The sequence below is a fragment of the Peromyscus leucopus genome, chromosome 14, assembly GCF_004664715.2.
Source record: "Peromyscus leucopus breed LL Stock chromosome 14, UCI_PerLeu_2.1, whole genome shotgun sequence".
In the NCBI taxonomy this organism is placed as follows: Eukaryota; Metazoa; Chordata; class Mammalia; order Rodentia; family Cricetidae; genus Peromyscus; species Peromyscus leucopus.
Window position 1 is genome coordinate 52,890,400 of NC_051075.1, and position 15,159 is coordinate 52,905,558.

At 41.9% G+C, this 15,159-nt stretch overlaps 1 protein-coding gene across 3 annotated transcripts in view; it reads right to left on the bottom strand.

Moving 5' to 3' along the window:
• The window catches only part of Arel1 (apoptosis resistant E3 ubiquitin protein ligase 1), a 52,612-nt gene that overhangs the window by 37,278 nt on the left and 175 nt on the right, over positions 1-15,159 (bottom strand). Inside the window, exons 2-4 of one of the 3 annotated variants that reach the window (XM_028876670.2) lie at positions 6,881-6,949; positions 5,574-5,668; positions 3,583-3,697 (exon numbers count right to left, since the gene is read on the bottom strand). The exons of the other annotated variants lie outside the window; for them this stretch is intronic. The gene's annotated coding sequence lies outside the window, so the exon portion shown is untranslated. The remainder of the gene's footprint in view (positions 1-3,582; positions 3,698-5,573; positions 5,669-6,880; positions 6,950-15,159) is intronic. 3 annotated transcript variants of the gene reach the window in all.

A 15,159-nucleotide genomic window follows, 5' to 3' on the forward strand; every position in this document is an offset into this window, starting at 1 on the left:
TGTGTGTGGGGGGGGGCGGTTATCGACTGTAGGTAGTGTGGACAAGTTCCCGGTGGCTGTACCAGTGAAGGAAATGACTCCCCCGTGGCCAGCAACCATGAACTACCAACAAAGGTGGCTTCCGGTAACCTTGACGCACTTGATTCAACATGGAAGGAAGGTGACAATACAGTGTGCCAAGTGCAGTGACAGAGGAATAACAAGGAGTGGAGGACACGGGAGGAGAGCGTAACCCTGCCTTCAGAGACAGCAGCTGTCTTCCTAACAGAGGCAATGGCGTCGAAGAACTAAGAAGGAGTGTGTGCGGCCCGGTGAGCAGGAGTGCAGACTGTTCTTGCAGAGGACCCGGTCAAGCAGCTCACAGCCTGCTAGAACTCCACCTCCAGAAACTCTGACTACCTCTTCTGGCCTCTCTGCATTTGCAAGGACACCCGCCCCCCACCCCAAAAAAAATATACACATAATTAAAAAATAAAACGTTTTTTAAAGGATGAGTAAATAAGGGGTAATGTGCATGACATCCTAGAGACAGATAAAAACACCAAGCTGGAATGAAGAGTGAAGACAAATTTCAGCATTATAAAAGCAAAGAATTTAGAAAGGCCACAGGGACAGCCTCAAATGATGGCGAAGAACATGACTCTGACCACTCACTGGTCTTGGACTAGTCACTTACCCTTTCTCAGTTGTGGAGACACAGGGAGAAAAGAACAACTCCGGCTGCTCTAGAAGAGCAAGCCTTGGATGACAGGGAAGGAGAGACTGAGAGGGACATCCCAGAGCAGGTGCCTTGTTCTAAAGGCTGCTGGGCTGCCAAGTATGACGGTAGTTTATGTCAGGCCACAGCAGCTCCAGGAAGTGAGGAAGATGGCTACACTCTACCCAAGGGATTAACTGGCTTTCTAGAGAGATCCCATGTGGGAACAGTCATAGCAACCATCCAAAACACTCAATGCTCGGGACTCGCTCAAAGATGATGGTAACAGCAAGCAAGAGTCTGCCTTTGCTGAGAACTTACTGTGGGCCAGGTACTATTGTATGGAGCCTTTCCTCTGCATTCCATCATTCAATCCTCACAGCAACCACGTGTTAAGCATATATATTATATACTCTATTACATTAGGGAACAGAGGCACAGAGAGCTAAAATAATGCTGATAAAGCCACCTACTTGGTAGTTCAAGGAGTCAGACAATTTGATTCCAAAGTCTATGATATTAACCAGGAATTCTGATTATATAAAAGGACCCCCACTCTCTGGCCAGGGAGAGGAGTATTTGGGAGATGGATAGAATGAGAGCACAAATTAAGTATTTAATTTGAATTTTTTTTTTCCCTTCCAGAGCTGAGGACCGAACCCAGGGCCCTGTGCTTGCTAGGCAAGCGCTCTACCACTGAGCTAAATCCCCAACCCCTAATTTGAATTTTCAAAGAAATATTATTTTGTTTTATACTTTAGGCAACAAGAAAACATTTTTAAGTGTTTTTTGTTTTTTAACTAAAGGAGAAAGAGGGTAACAGATTTTAAGAGAAATAACTCTGGAGGTAAACAAGAATGAAAGAGACAGACTTCTGACCGAGAGACAAGATCAGAGTACCCAAGGTGGTGCTTCCTGTAATCCCAGCATCAGGAAGCTGAGGAAGGAGGTTCTAAGTCTGAGGCCACCCTGAGCTACATAGTAAGATCCTCCATTTCCCTAAGCCCCCAAGAAGTAAACTGAGTCTGGTAGCAGGAGGCAGAGACAAAATGATCAAAAGTTCAAGGCTTCAAGGCCAGCCTGAATTTGTAAAGTTCTGTCTCAAAAAGTTTAAAAAAGTGGGGTGGCTGGAGATATAGTTGAGTGGTTGAACACCCATCTCACATGCATGAGGTTCATTCCCATGCAAAAAAAAAAAAAAAAAAAAATTAAAGGAGAAATGATGAAAAGGAGAGATGATTAGAAACTAGTCAGTCTCTATCATGAAATAGAGGAAGGAGAGGCTAGAGCATTCTTTATGTTCTTAGAAGCAACAGGTGAATGACCTGGGAGGTTTTAGAAAGAAACAAGGGTGAAAAGCTAAAACAAATGTTGGTTTTCCAACCTTGGGAGTCTAGAGAACAGTGGGGATGAAGGAGGAAGAGAGAAGGGAAGGAGAGTTAACCAGTACAGAAGAGCTAAACCTGTGCCCCAACAGGGTACACAGCTAGACATCCACAAAACAAATGGAAACAGATATGTGAGAGTATAGACACACGCAGCACCCCGAGACTTGGGAAATGAGAAAGACCACCATGAAAAGCAGACAAACACAGACTAAGTGAACTTCAAGAAAATCAGTCTAACCAAGCGGGTGGGGCTTGAAAGTAGGTAACAGTGATATACACTTCCAGTTCCAGCTACTGTGGAGGCTGAGCTGGAAGGTCACTTAGACTAGAATCTGAGGCCAGTCTTGACTACAGAGATGCCACCTCAAAAAGGTGGGGGATACTGCTGGAGAGACAGCTCTGAGGTGAGCACTGGCTGCTCTTGCAGAGGACCTGCGTTCAGTTCCCAGCGACCCCACGGTGGCTCACAACCATCTAGAACACCAGTTTCATAAGTTTTCTTGAGCTTTCGTGTTCTAACCTAACTACTTCAAATACAACTTATACCCTATACTCCTTGTTTTCTGTTTGTTTTAAGACAGGGTCTCTCTACCTAATCCTGGCTGTCTTGGGAACTCACTATGTAAAACAGGAAAGCCTTAAACTCACAATGACCCCCTGCCTCTGCCTCAGAGTGCTGGGTTTAAAGGTGTGCACCACCACACCCAACCTATCTCTTGTTAAAAATGTGACTATTAAGGTGGGGACTGGTGAGATGGCTCAGCATTAAGGGCACTGGCTGCTCTTCCAGAAAACCCAGGTTCACTTCCAAGAACCCACATGGCAGCTATAATCATCTGTGACTCCAGATCCAGTGCATCTGATACAGTCTTCTGATCTTCATGTGTACCAGGTACATATCTGATACATATACTTACATGCAGGCAAAATAGTCATACACATAACTTTAAATCTTAGCACTAAAAAAACCCAAACTATATTATGGGGCTGGAGAGATGGCTCAGACCCTGTCAGATGATCTGATGCCCTCTTTTGGCTTTCACAGAGACCTGTGCACTCATGTGCACATACACTCAAATGAAAATAAATCTTCTAAAAAAGGAATATTAGTCTAAATTTGACCTAATTTAATAACCAGTAAGCTCTCTGCAATTCAATCTAGTGATGATTATTTCAAAATCATGTATCTAGAATAAATTCAGACCTAATCTCGATTCTAATCTGAATAGAAATCACAGAATCTCATTCAAATTTTAAGATTTTTAAATCTTATTTTATGAGTGTTTTGTCTGTATATAGGTCTGTGTACTGTATGTGTGCCTGGTGCCTACAGAGGCCAAAAGAGAGCACCAGGTCCCCTGGAACTGGAGCTATAGACAGTTGTGAGCTGCCATGTGGGTGCTGAGAATTGAACTCCATTCCTCTGGAAGAGCAGCCTTAACCTCTTAACCGCTGAGCTGTCTACCACTTTTTAGATTCATTCATGCTGTTACTTACATCAGTAAGTAGTTCATTCTTCTTGATTGCTGGGTAGTAAGTAGTCCCTTCTACTGACAGAGTCCAGTTGTTTATCCAGTCACCAGATGGACATTTGGATTATTTCCAGTTTAGTCTATTATGGATAAAACTGCAATGAATCTTCAAGCATAAGTTTTTGTATGGACACGTCTTTATTTCTCTGCAGTAAATACCTAGGAGTGGAACTATTAGTTCACAGGGAAGCATATTTTCACCTTACACTGCCAAACTGCTTTCCAAGGACTACTTTACATCCAGAGCAACATTGAGAGATCTAGTTGCCCCACCTCCAACACTTGGTACTGTCCATGGCTTTAACTTTAATCATTCTCATAGCCTTCTCTCCCCCCCCCCCCAACCTCTGGATTTAACTCTGTAGCCCTGGCTGGCCATTTTAACTCATGGAGATCTGCTTGCCTCTGCCTCCTAAATGCTGGGATTAAAAGCTGTGCTACTACACCAGCATTAATTTGCATTTTCCAAGGGCTAAGAATTCTGAGCATCTTTTCAGGTACAGATTAGCTACTGTATAGTTTCTTTGGTAAGTGCCTGTTCAAACATTGTGTCTTCTTACCACTGAGCTTTGGTTCTGCATAGACGCTCCATGTAAGTCCTTTATTGGATATTAGATATACACTTGCCAAGTATTTTCTGTGGTTTGCTCTTTGTTTAATTTTTGTTTTGTTTTAAGTTTGTGTATATATTTGTGTGTTTGCTGTGTATGTGGTGCCTGTGAAAGCCAGAGGGTGTCAATTCCACGGACCTGAACTTGAGCTGTTGTGAGCTGCTCAACATGGGTGCTGGGAACTGAACTCAGGTCCTCTGGAAAAGTTAGCAAATGCTCTGAACTATGGAGCCATCTCTCTAGCCCTCCTTTTCGTTTTCTTACTGGAAATTGAACTTTTTTTCTTTCTTTTTCCCTGAGACAGGATTTCTCTATGTAACAGCCCTAGATGTCCTGGAACTCCCTCTGTAGAGCAGGCTGGCCTTGAACTCAAGAGATCTGCCTGCCTCTGCCTCCAGTGCTGGGATTAAAGGCGTGCGCCACCACACCTATCAGAAACTGAACTTTTTAAAAGAGTAAACATTTCCAACTTTGATGAAATCCAATTTATCAACTTTTTCTTTTATAGTTTGTTTCTTATTTTTAAATTGTGTGTGTGCATGCGTGTGTGTGCCTGCACGCATGTGCACATGCTCTCATATTCTTGCTCCAGCCTACAACCAGAAGAGCCTGTTGGATCCCCTGGAGCTGGAGTTACAGACATGAACTGTCCGACTAGCTGGTGGGACTTGAACTCTGAAAAAACAGTAAGTATTCCTTACTGTTCTTGCAGAGAACCCAGGTTCCGTTCCCAGCACCCACATGGAGGTTCACAACCATCTCTAACTTCAGTTCCAGGGGACCTGATGCCCTCTTGTGATCTCCACAGGCTCTAGGTATGCGCACAATACACAGATGTACACATAGATAAAATACTCATACATATAAAAAATGAATAAATCTTTTAAAAAGAAAAAAAACAGTAAGTACTCTTAACCATTAAGCCATTTCTTCGGCTGTTTTCTGTGTTTTACATTTTTAAAGCCTTTGCCGAACTCAAGATCACAAAGACTTCTTCCTGTTTTCTTCTAAAGTTTATCTAAAAGTTTCATATGAAAAAAAATCCCTTGTCAAAAATTTTAACAAGATTTTATTAAACCCTGCGCTCCACTTATCTCATAATTATTGGGGTTCATCATCTCTTTGTTTCGTTCAGTCTTCCCACACTACTAAGTACTACTCAAATTAGAGTCTATTTCTGAACCGGGGAAAGACTTGTCTTTGAACAGACTTCCCCTTCCATCTAAGAAGTGGCATAGCTAAATGGAGCCAAGGTTTAGTCCCTGCACTGTCTTCAGAGCAACCCCAAATCTCTGCAGCTCTGAATCTGCTTCTGAGGACGAGTTCTAGAACCCAGAACACACACCTTGGGACCAGGCCTGGAACAATCAACCACATGCCATCCTGGTGTGAAGAGAAGATTCCAGAAGATCATTCTAAGTCACTCTCGCCTGTAGGAAGCTGGAGAAAGCCATAGTCCTCTCGAGTTAATTTAAAATTTTGTCTTAGAAAGGTTAAGATGATCAGGACCAAAGCAATTCTACGTCCCTTTACTCTAGAGTCTCTTTGCACCATTCTCTTTAAAACAAGATAGTTTTTCAGAGTCAAAATGAAGCAAGTAGCAGGATACAAAAAGACAGGTCGCATATATTCCGCTTCCGTCTGGACTGGTTTGCTAACCACTCTGAGCCCCGCTCAGATAGAGTAGGAAAACACAGAGAACAAGCACTGACTGTCTAGTTGCTCTCTTTGTACTGTGGGACATCTAAAGAAAAACAAGAGAGAAAACTGCCCCATGTCCCTGTCATATTCGGTCCCCGCTAAGCCCAGAAAACAGTAGCTTCCAAAATTATTGGCCCATGGGGGCTCTGTGTGAATTTTTTTTTTTGGTATTCATCACTTTATTCAAATAAATAATTATTTTGAGTTTGTTTTGAAAGGTAGCCCAGGCTGTTCTGCAACTCACGGTATGGCCCAGGCTGGATTCCAAATTCCAGTCCTCTAGCCCCTCCTCCCAAGTCTGGAGATTACAAACATGACCCCTAAGGAGAGGCTTGAAAATAAAATTTTGCTTGTTTTGTGTGATGCATGTGTGTATGTTTATGTATGTGTGCCCACGGAGGTCGGAGGTCAAATGCCAGGCATCTTCCTTCATGGCTGTTTACCTCCCCCACCCCACAGGCAGGTTCTCTCACTGAACCTGAACTCAGTGATTCTGCCGGAAGGCTGGCCATCAAGCCTCCCTACCTTCCAGTCTCTGCCTCCTTGGAGCTGGACTCATAGACCTCTGCTGCCATATCCAACTTTCTACATGAGTGCTGAGGGTCTGGACTCGGGTCCTAAAAACTTTACCAACTGAGCGTTCTACCCAGACAGTCTGTTTGATTTTTTGAGACAAGGTCTCATGTAGCTAAGACTGGCCTTTAGCTCCTGATTCTCCTTTGTCTTCTACTCAAGGGATGGGATTAAAGTAGTGGTTCTCAACCTTCCTAAGGCTTCGACTCTTTAACACAGTTCTTCATCCTGTGATGACCCCAACCATAAAGTTATTTCTGATATGTGAACCCTGTGAAAGGATCATTTGACCCTCCACATCAGGTGTCATGACCCACAGGCTGAGAACACTATCTGGATTACAGACATCATGCCATCATGCTTGGCTGAAAATACTACCTTTTAATCTTAGCCTGACAACCTTCATCGCCACGTCACTCTTAAGGCAACTTCCTCAGACAATGACACCTGTTGGAACAGGGCGACATTTCAAAGAGAGAAGTGGAGTGCAATCATTGATAGCTAGAAAGAACTGCCCAAGCAGGGTTTTCCCAAGTACAGAACAACACTACAAGGTGCTGATTTAGATGGAACTCCTGTAAAAGAGCCTCTCCCCTTTAAATGCTCCTTTGCCATATGGCAAGGGAGTTAGTGTTTGTGTCAGAAGTCAGGACATGGAAGAACCCATATTTCAGAAACTCGTGTGTGTGTGTGTGTGTGTGTGTGTGTGTGTGTGTGTGTGTGTGTGTGTATGTGAAAAATGCTAACAGTGATGGGGAAGTGAATGGAGTTCAGGAAACATTTGCCCAAGAACATATGCTGAAAGACAATAAAACCCCAAACTCCTATTTGAACTTTAGAGATAGCTGACAAGGTGCTAAAACTTTACACGTGGGGCTGAAGAGAGGGCTCAGCAGTCAAGCCAACGACTGCTCCTGCAGAGGACCCAAGTTTGGTTCCCAGCACCTGGGCCAGGTGGCTCACTGTCTCCTCTAACTTCAGTTCCAGGGGATCGGACGCCCTCTTCTGGCTTCTGTGGGCAATGGCGTTCACTGGAAAGAGAGACATACTGACACCCATATATATGTATATATATATATTAAAGATTATTTATTATGTATACAGTGTTCTGCCTACATATATGCTTGCAGGTCAGAAGAGGGCATCAGTTTCTATTACAGATGGTTGTGAGCCACCATGTGATTGCTGGGAATTGAACTTAGGACCTCTGGAAGAGCAGTCAGTACTCTTAACCGCTGAGCCATCTTTCCAGCCCCATATATATACATTTATATACACTGTATATATAATTAAAATAATAATAAATCCCTTTGTTTAAAGCTTCAAACATTTCCTAAACTGGTTTCTCTCGTTCATTTTAACTTCTCCAACTGATGGTTATTGTACTGATAAGTGGCTGAGTTCCGGGTGACCGGAAATGAACCATTTCAAAATGTAGCACAGAGAGCAACTGCCTATAACTGGAGGCTGGGTGAGTTTTAACCCACTTGCTCCTTCCATCTGTTAGGGGTTTTATTTGTTGGGGTTTGAGCTTTTTGAGATGTGGTCTTACTCTGTAACACAAGCTGCTTCTAACTCTCTACCCTCATTTCAGCCTTTCCTGAGATTATAGACATAAACCGCCACACTTAGTGTCAGAATTTCTCTTGGCTTCCTCTTTCAACATCCCATCCACTATGCTTGTTAGGACCATTTTCTGGAGTCATGTCCAGCTCAGAAAGATTAAGAATTGCCAAAAATTTTGGAGCTGACAATATGTCTAAATAAACAACAAACTTGTTTTGGGTATTTTTATAAAAGAAAAAAAAAGAGAGAAATTAGTTCAATTTACTACTTCCTTTAACCGTCATGGTCTTCTGTCTATAAAATGAACTCTTCCATGTTGATCCACGGAATGAGGACAGACTGCCACGTTCCTATCCCATAGCAGCTTTTATGCTCAGGTAACCCTGACTACTGAGGCTTGGCTATAGCAGGAATATCTCAAAAGTAATTCTCTGAATCTGACAAGCCGTCTCCCTCAATAAGCCTAGGAAGTTGTTATTTCATTAATTGTGCATGAAAGGGCAGGCAAAAGGCCAGATACGCAGCCCTGCAGGGCAGAACTGCAATTGTTACACACACGTTAAAAGCTAAGATTTCTGCCTCTATGACGATCCATTCATTACTTTCAAGTCCACTCTTTAACATTTGCATATTACCATTATCCGTGTGTGTGCACAGTGTGTGCCACACGTGTGTAGAGGTCAGAGGACAATTTTCAGGAGTCAGTTCTCTCTTTCCACTATGGGTTCCAGGGGTCAAATTCAAGTTTTCAGGCTTGCATGGCAAGCACTTTCAACCTGCTGAGCGGCAGAGCTAGCCCACCACCTTTTTTTGTTGGTTTGTATGTTTCTTTAGCCTGGTGTGGTGGCACTCACTATAGAGAGGAGGAGGCTGGCAGACCTCTGTGAGGTAAACACCAGACAGGTCTACATTGAGTCCCAGGACACCCAGGATTACAGAGTAAATCACTGTCTCAAAACAAACAACAAAAAAGTATGTGTCTATTTTTATTTTATGTGTGTGAGTGTTTTGCCTGCATGTGTGTATGTGCCCCACCTGTATACCTGGTGCCCTTGGAGACCAGAGCAGATACCGAATTTTCTGGAACTGCAGTTATGAGCTGCCATGTGGGCACTGGGAACAGAACCTGGACCCTCTGTAAGAACAAGTGCTCTTGTCCACTGAGCCCTCTCTCCAGACCCCTCCAGTCTTAGTTTTAAGGAAAAAAATTATTAATACAACTGAAAAGAAGAACAGTCTTTTTACTGATTTTTTTTGGGGGGGTTAGTTGGTTTTATTTTATTTGAGGGGGCAGGGTTTCATGTAGCCCAGGTTAGCCTTATGCACATTATGTAGCTAAGGATGACCTTAAATCTCCTACTCCCTCTGTCTCCATCTTCCAAATCCAGGGATGACAGCCATTTGCCATCGCTCTCCACTTGATATGAAAGAGAAGCTCAATAATTACACATTCACCCCAAACTCCTGACCGTTTTTCAAGCTACAGACAGCAAGTTCCAGGCCAACAAGAGCTACATAAGGAGACCCTGTTTTGTTTTGAATTACACAGTTTAACTGCACTCTGGAATTCTGGGTTGGATTCTGCATAGAAAAAGAAGGTGAGTTGAAATTGCTGTGATATTCACAAGTCTGTAGTTTAGTAGATAATATTCTACCAGTGTTAAATTCTTAGCTGCAACAGATGTGCCATGGTTATGTAAGAAGTTCACATTAGAAAAAGCTGGATGAGAAGCAGATATGAACTCTCTGCATTTCTCTTAAACTTTTCTATGAATTTAAAATGATTACTCCATTTTTTAATTTAAATATAGTTGGCTAATTTTATATCCTCACTATCCCTTACAAGTCAGATACTGCTTTCCTAATCACTGCCCTACCTTAAGCAGTGTAAGGTTAAAACACTTAATTAATATTTTTCTACTCCTTTCAACACACTATTTGCCCATTTGCATTGCCTTCTTTACCAAAATGTGAGAAAGTGCTTCACACTTGGGAGGTCTCAGCTGCTTTCTCTTCCAAATAGCTCTACCATTTACACCAGAGGCCATGCTTGCATTTGAACTTCCCAAAGTGGACGAGGGTTAAAATACCATGGGCTAGAACTCTGAGAAAACTGAGGGATCTGTATCAACTATTAAGAACTAGCTAAGACTATTACCACATTACATAAAATGATGTTGCTTATTATTAAATTACAATTATCTGATCTCTGGCCAGAAAGTACAATGAACACAAAATGCGATTAATATCAGCATTTCAATAGTAACAGGCAAACCGCACACACACATATAAACACAGACACATACATGTACATGATGCAGAATAGTATGTAAACCACCTCAAAAGTTTGGAAACATTATTATAAAAAATGAAGGGTAAATACTCAATAACTTTTCAAAGAAAATGGCACCAACGAACAACTACTTAAATTTAAACCTAAGGTAATCAATGGCTAGAGACATTTAAAAGGGTAAAATGAGGGTCCCGGTTGTAGCTCAGCTGGTAGGGTTGCTTGCCTAGCATGAGGTTTGATCTTCAGCAATGCGTGAACTGGGTATGGTGGTGCCCACCTGTAATCCCAGCACTGAGGAGGTTGAAGTAGGAGGCTCAAGAAATTCCAGGTGGCGAGGCATGGTGGAGCACACCTTTAAACACAGCACACTGGAAGCAGGAGCAAGCAGATCTCTTGAGTTCCAGGCCAGCCAGGGCGATGTAGGGAGACCCTGTCTCAAAACAAAGTTCTAGGTTATCCTCAGCTGAACACCACGTTCAAGGCCAGCTCGTGATACACCAGACCTTGTCCCAAAAAAAAAAAAAAAAAAAAAAAAAAAAAAAATACTAGAATCAAAGTCATAAAATAAACTGATAATATGATTATATAAATAATATACATAAATAACAAAATTTAGAAAAACAGTGCAGTAATTCTCCAAAATATAAAATCATGAATACCACTAACAGTATTAATAACAGGCAAACCGCACAACAAATATAAACACAGACACATTACATGTACATGATGCAGAATAGTATGTAAAAACCACCTCAAAAGTTTGGAAAACATTATTATAAAAAATGAAGGGTAAATACTCAATAACTTTTCAAAGAAAATGGCACCAACGAACAACTACTTAAATTTAAACCTAAGGTAATCAATGGCTAGAGACATTTAAAAGGTAAAATGAGGTCCCGGTTGTAGCTCAGCTGGTAGGGTTGCTTGCCTAGCATGAGTTTGATCTTCAGCAATGCGTGAACTGGTATGGTGCCCACCTAATCCAGCACTGAGGAGTTGAAGTAGGAGATCAAGAAATCCAGTGCGAGGCATGGTGGAGCACACCTTTAAACACAGCACACTGGAGGCAGGGGCAAGCAGATCTCTTGAGTTCCAGGCCAGCCAGGGCGATGTAGGGAGACCCTGTCTCAAAACAAAGTTCTAGTTATCCTCAGCTGAACACACGTTCAAGGCAGCTCGTGATACACCAGACCTTGTCTCAAAAAAAAAAAAAAAAAAAAATGAAAGAAAAGAAAAAAAGTACTAGAACTCACTAAGGTCATAAAATCTAAACTGTTATAGGATATGTTGATTATAGTAAATAAGTATTACATAATACTCTAACCAGGACCCTTCTAGAAGGATGAACAGGTGCAGTAATTTCTCCAAAATATTTCAACTTTTATACCTCATTGACCATACTCCACAATATTTAGCTATTTAAAAGTCACTCTTCAAGAGAGCCTGAGTTTTAGAGTAAATACAAAAAAAAAAAAAAAAAAAAAAAAAAAAAAAAAAAAAAAAAAAAAAAAAAAGAGTAACTAGCATACTGTCCAGGACAGGATGAACTCTCAGGAAATGCCTTGTAAATAAATATGTAGAAGTAACGTACCTCTGAAGTGTCATATAGACCAACCCAATAGCAAGACCTGTAATGTTGTATCCTGTAGTACCACATTATTTATTTTTAATTTTATTTTATGTGTGTGTGTTCTGTGTGTGTGTGTGTGTGTGTGTGTGTGTGTGTGTGTTTGTGAATGCTCCTGAGAGCTCACGAAGGCCAAAAGAAGCTGTCAAACCCCCTGAGCTAAAGTTACAGGCAGTTATGAGCTGTCAGATGTGGATATTGGGAATCAAATTCGGGTCATCAATCAAACCCAAGTCATCTCTCCAGCCCGGCTACCTCATTTAAAGGTAATCAAGTTAAATTAAAAAAGTAATTGGGAGCAACAAATGCTTGTTGGGGGAACAACATATGAACCATAAAGATAAGTATAAAACTGTAGTTTGAAACTACAAATAATATCTCTAAATTAATTTGAAATACAAGGCATTCTCTAGGGGCTCTTCCACTAGTCATAATTGTATTTAAAATGTATTTAGACCAATGAATGAGTAGTCCAAGTCCAATTAAGTATTCAAACTATGGACTCAATTGATGGCTTCAGAGACTCTTTCTCTTCAGTAATGCAGAAAATACAAAACGGCCCTCTGAACCACTGAGAAGGACTAAAATAATCCTGTTCCTCACACGTGTGGAGTCAAAAGTGATTACTTTCCTTTCTACGCCTACCCAACACAGTGAAAAGCACGATACTTTCCATCCCTATCAAAGTGCTACATAATAGCTGAGGACTTTAATCGCAGGCTTAGGAATCTATCTCATCATGACAAAATTACAATGCAGCAGAAACACTTTCTAACTATGTCCAACCCCCACAGTGTTCCTACACTAATTTAGCTCCCTATCAAGTAGTAACAATCAAGGGATCAGAAAGTTCTCAGAACAGAACCTGCAAACCGCTTTAAAATGAAATAAGGGAAAGAAAAAAAAAAACAGTTCATGGATTTCAAACTTAGAGGAAAGGATTTTTCTGTCAGTGCCTGCATTTAAATGCAAATTACAATTTAACTAGCTGCAATTTTCTCTTCAAGTGCTCTCAATCAAGCACACACAGGCGCTCGCACACACTTCTAATCAATCTCCAAAGGTCTTTAAAAAACTGACCATGTTTACTTAAAAGGCTAAATGCCTAATCACTAACATGTTTCAATTAAGAAAAAAATGTGGCTATTTCTAACTCTACCCATGAATGACAGCTAGGCAGAGACAAACTGTTCTGAAGATTAGGAATTTCATGGGGGTAAAGCAGGAGGTACAGACAATCTCTAAAGATGTGTCAATAATAAAACTATTTCAACACCAAAAATTTGCAACCCACAGATATGTGAACTACAAAAAGATCTGAACTTGGTATGTGCCCAAAAAAACAGAAGGAAGGACACCAGTTCTATATCCAAATCAACTCAAAATGCCCCATTACAGAGACTTGAAAATTTAGTAAGTTTTCTGAGGTTCACCAATATGCTCACTTCAAAATAGTAAAAATATATTAACATGCAAATGGCGTATCATTTCAAGTTGGAAAAACACAACATGAAATGACTGAAAACACTTAAGTTGCTTTTTCTTTCTTTCTTTCTCTCTTTCTTTTTTTTTTTTTTTTTTTTTTTTTTTTTTTTTTTTTTTTTTTTTTTTGTTGCTCTTGTTTTGTTTTTTGTCTTTTGAGACAGGGTTTCTCTGTGTAGCCCTGGCTGTCCTGGAACTCACTCTGTAGACCAGGCTGGCCTCGAACTCACAGAGATCCTCCTGCCTCTGCCTCCCGAGTGCTGGGATTAAAGGCCAGCGCCACCACCCAGCTAAAAGAGTTAGCTTAATGGTAAGCTTCCTAGGGACTTACTGATTATGAGTATGAAAACACAAGTCCTGATGTCATCCCTGTAATACAGACACTATGATGATCATCTCAGCTTTACAGATGAAGAAACAGAGGCACCAACTGATGGCCCAAAGCAATACACTGCAAGTAAGCAACATGAAAGAGGGCTTAAACTGCAGCCAGTCGAACTCTGAAGATGAATAACCAATGCACTGCTTGCAGTGTTAGCGGGAACATCTTTTTAAGCCGGTAACACTAGGTCAGCATCATGCACTAAGAAAAACACAAGCTTTAGAACCAAACAGCTTCAAGACCATAGCTTCAGCATCAACAAAACAAAGGTATTTCAAGTACTGTGAACGTCCAAGTGCCAAGTAAATGAAGTTTACATAGTCTAGAAGTCTCGCAAGCTGCAAGTCAAAGTGTGTGGGCATGTATACCCACATCCATTTTCAGGAAAACTGACCCTGCTTTCCACAGATGTTCAAGCGGTAAAAAGAAACCTCTCTAAATGGTTAAGAATAACTAGAATACATAACAGGTTCTAAAAGCAAAAACCAGAAAACAAAACCAAACATCCCAGAAGTTATCTTTCTCGTTCTCACAATTCCTCCCTGTCCCGTTAAGGACGACGGCACGCCAGGCTTCCTAACAAGTATCAATGGTTCCCCCACCATATTCGAGGCGTAGTAAGGAGATGCACATACAAGCTTGTGCACCCATTTTCCTGCAATCATCTACAGAAGGCCGCCGCGACCGGGGTAGTTGGCTCAGTGAATAAGTAAGTGCTTTGCAGACCAAGCAAGACCTGAGTTTGGATGCCCAGGACCTGGGTAGAAAGCAAGCCAGGCTCAGTGGCAAGTGTCTGTCATCCCGGGGCTGGAAGGCAGAAACGGAAGTATCGATGGGGCTTTCTGGCCAGGCAATCTAGCAACAAAGCAAGGGGGAGAGAGGGGGCGTTTCAGGTTCGGTGAGACAGTCTTTAAAAAAAAGTGGAAAGCAAGACAACTAGCTTCTTCTGACTTCTGCTCTGAATGCACCTGCACGCTCGTGCTTACACACACACACACACACACACACACACACACACACACACACACACGATGGGGAGTGGGGGTCCTCAAGCGCTGTTCCATCCCTCTCTTTCCGAAGACTCGTCCACCCAGTCTCATGAAGTACTATGCCGGCGAAGGAAAACCCAGCAATAACCAGAGGCTCCAGGCTGAACTACAGAGCCCTGGTGAGCCGGAGGGCAAAGTATCTGCAAACTTCGGGGCAGCCCAGGATTCCGACCCCGCTGCCCTCGCCCCCTCTCTCGCTCTGCTTCTGGAACTCTGGTGCCTGCGGGTCGGCTAGGCTCTGCCTCTGGCTGGGGCGTG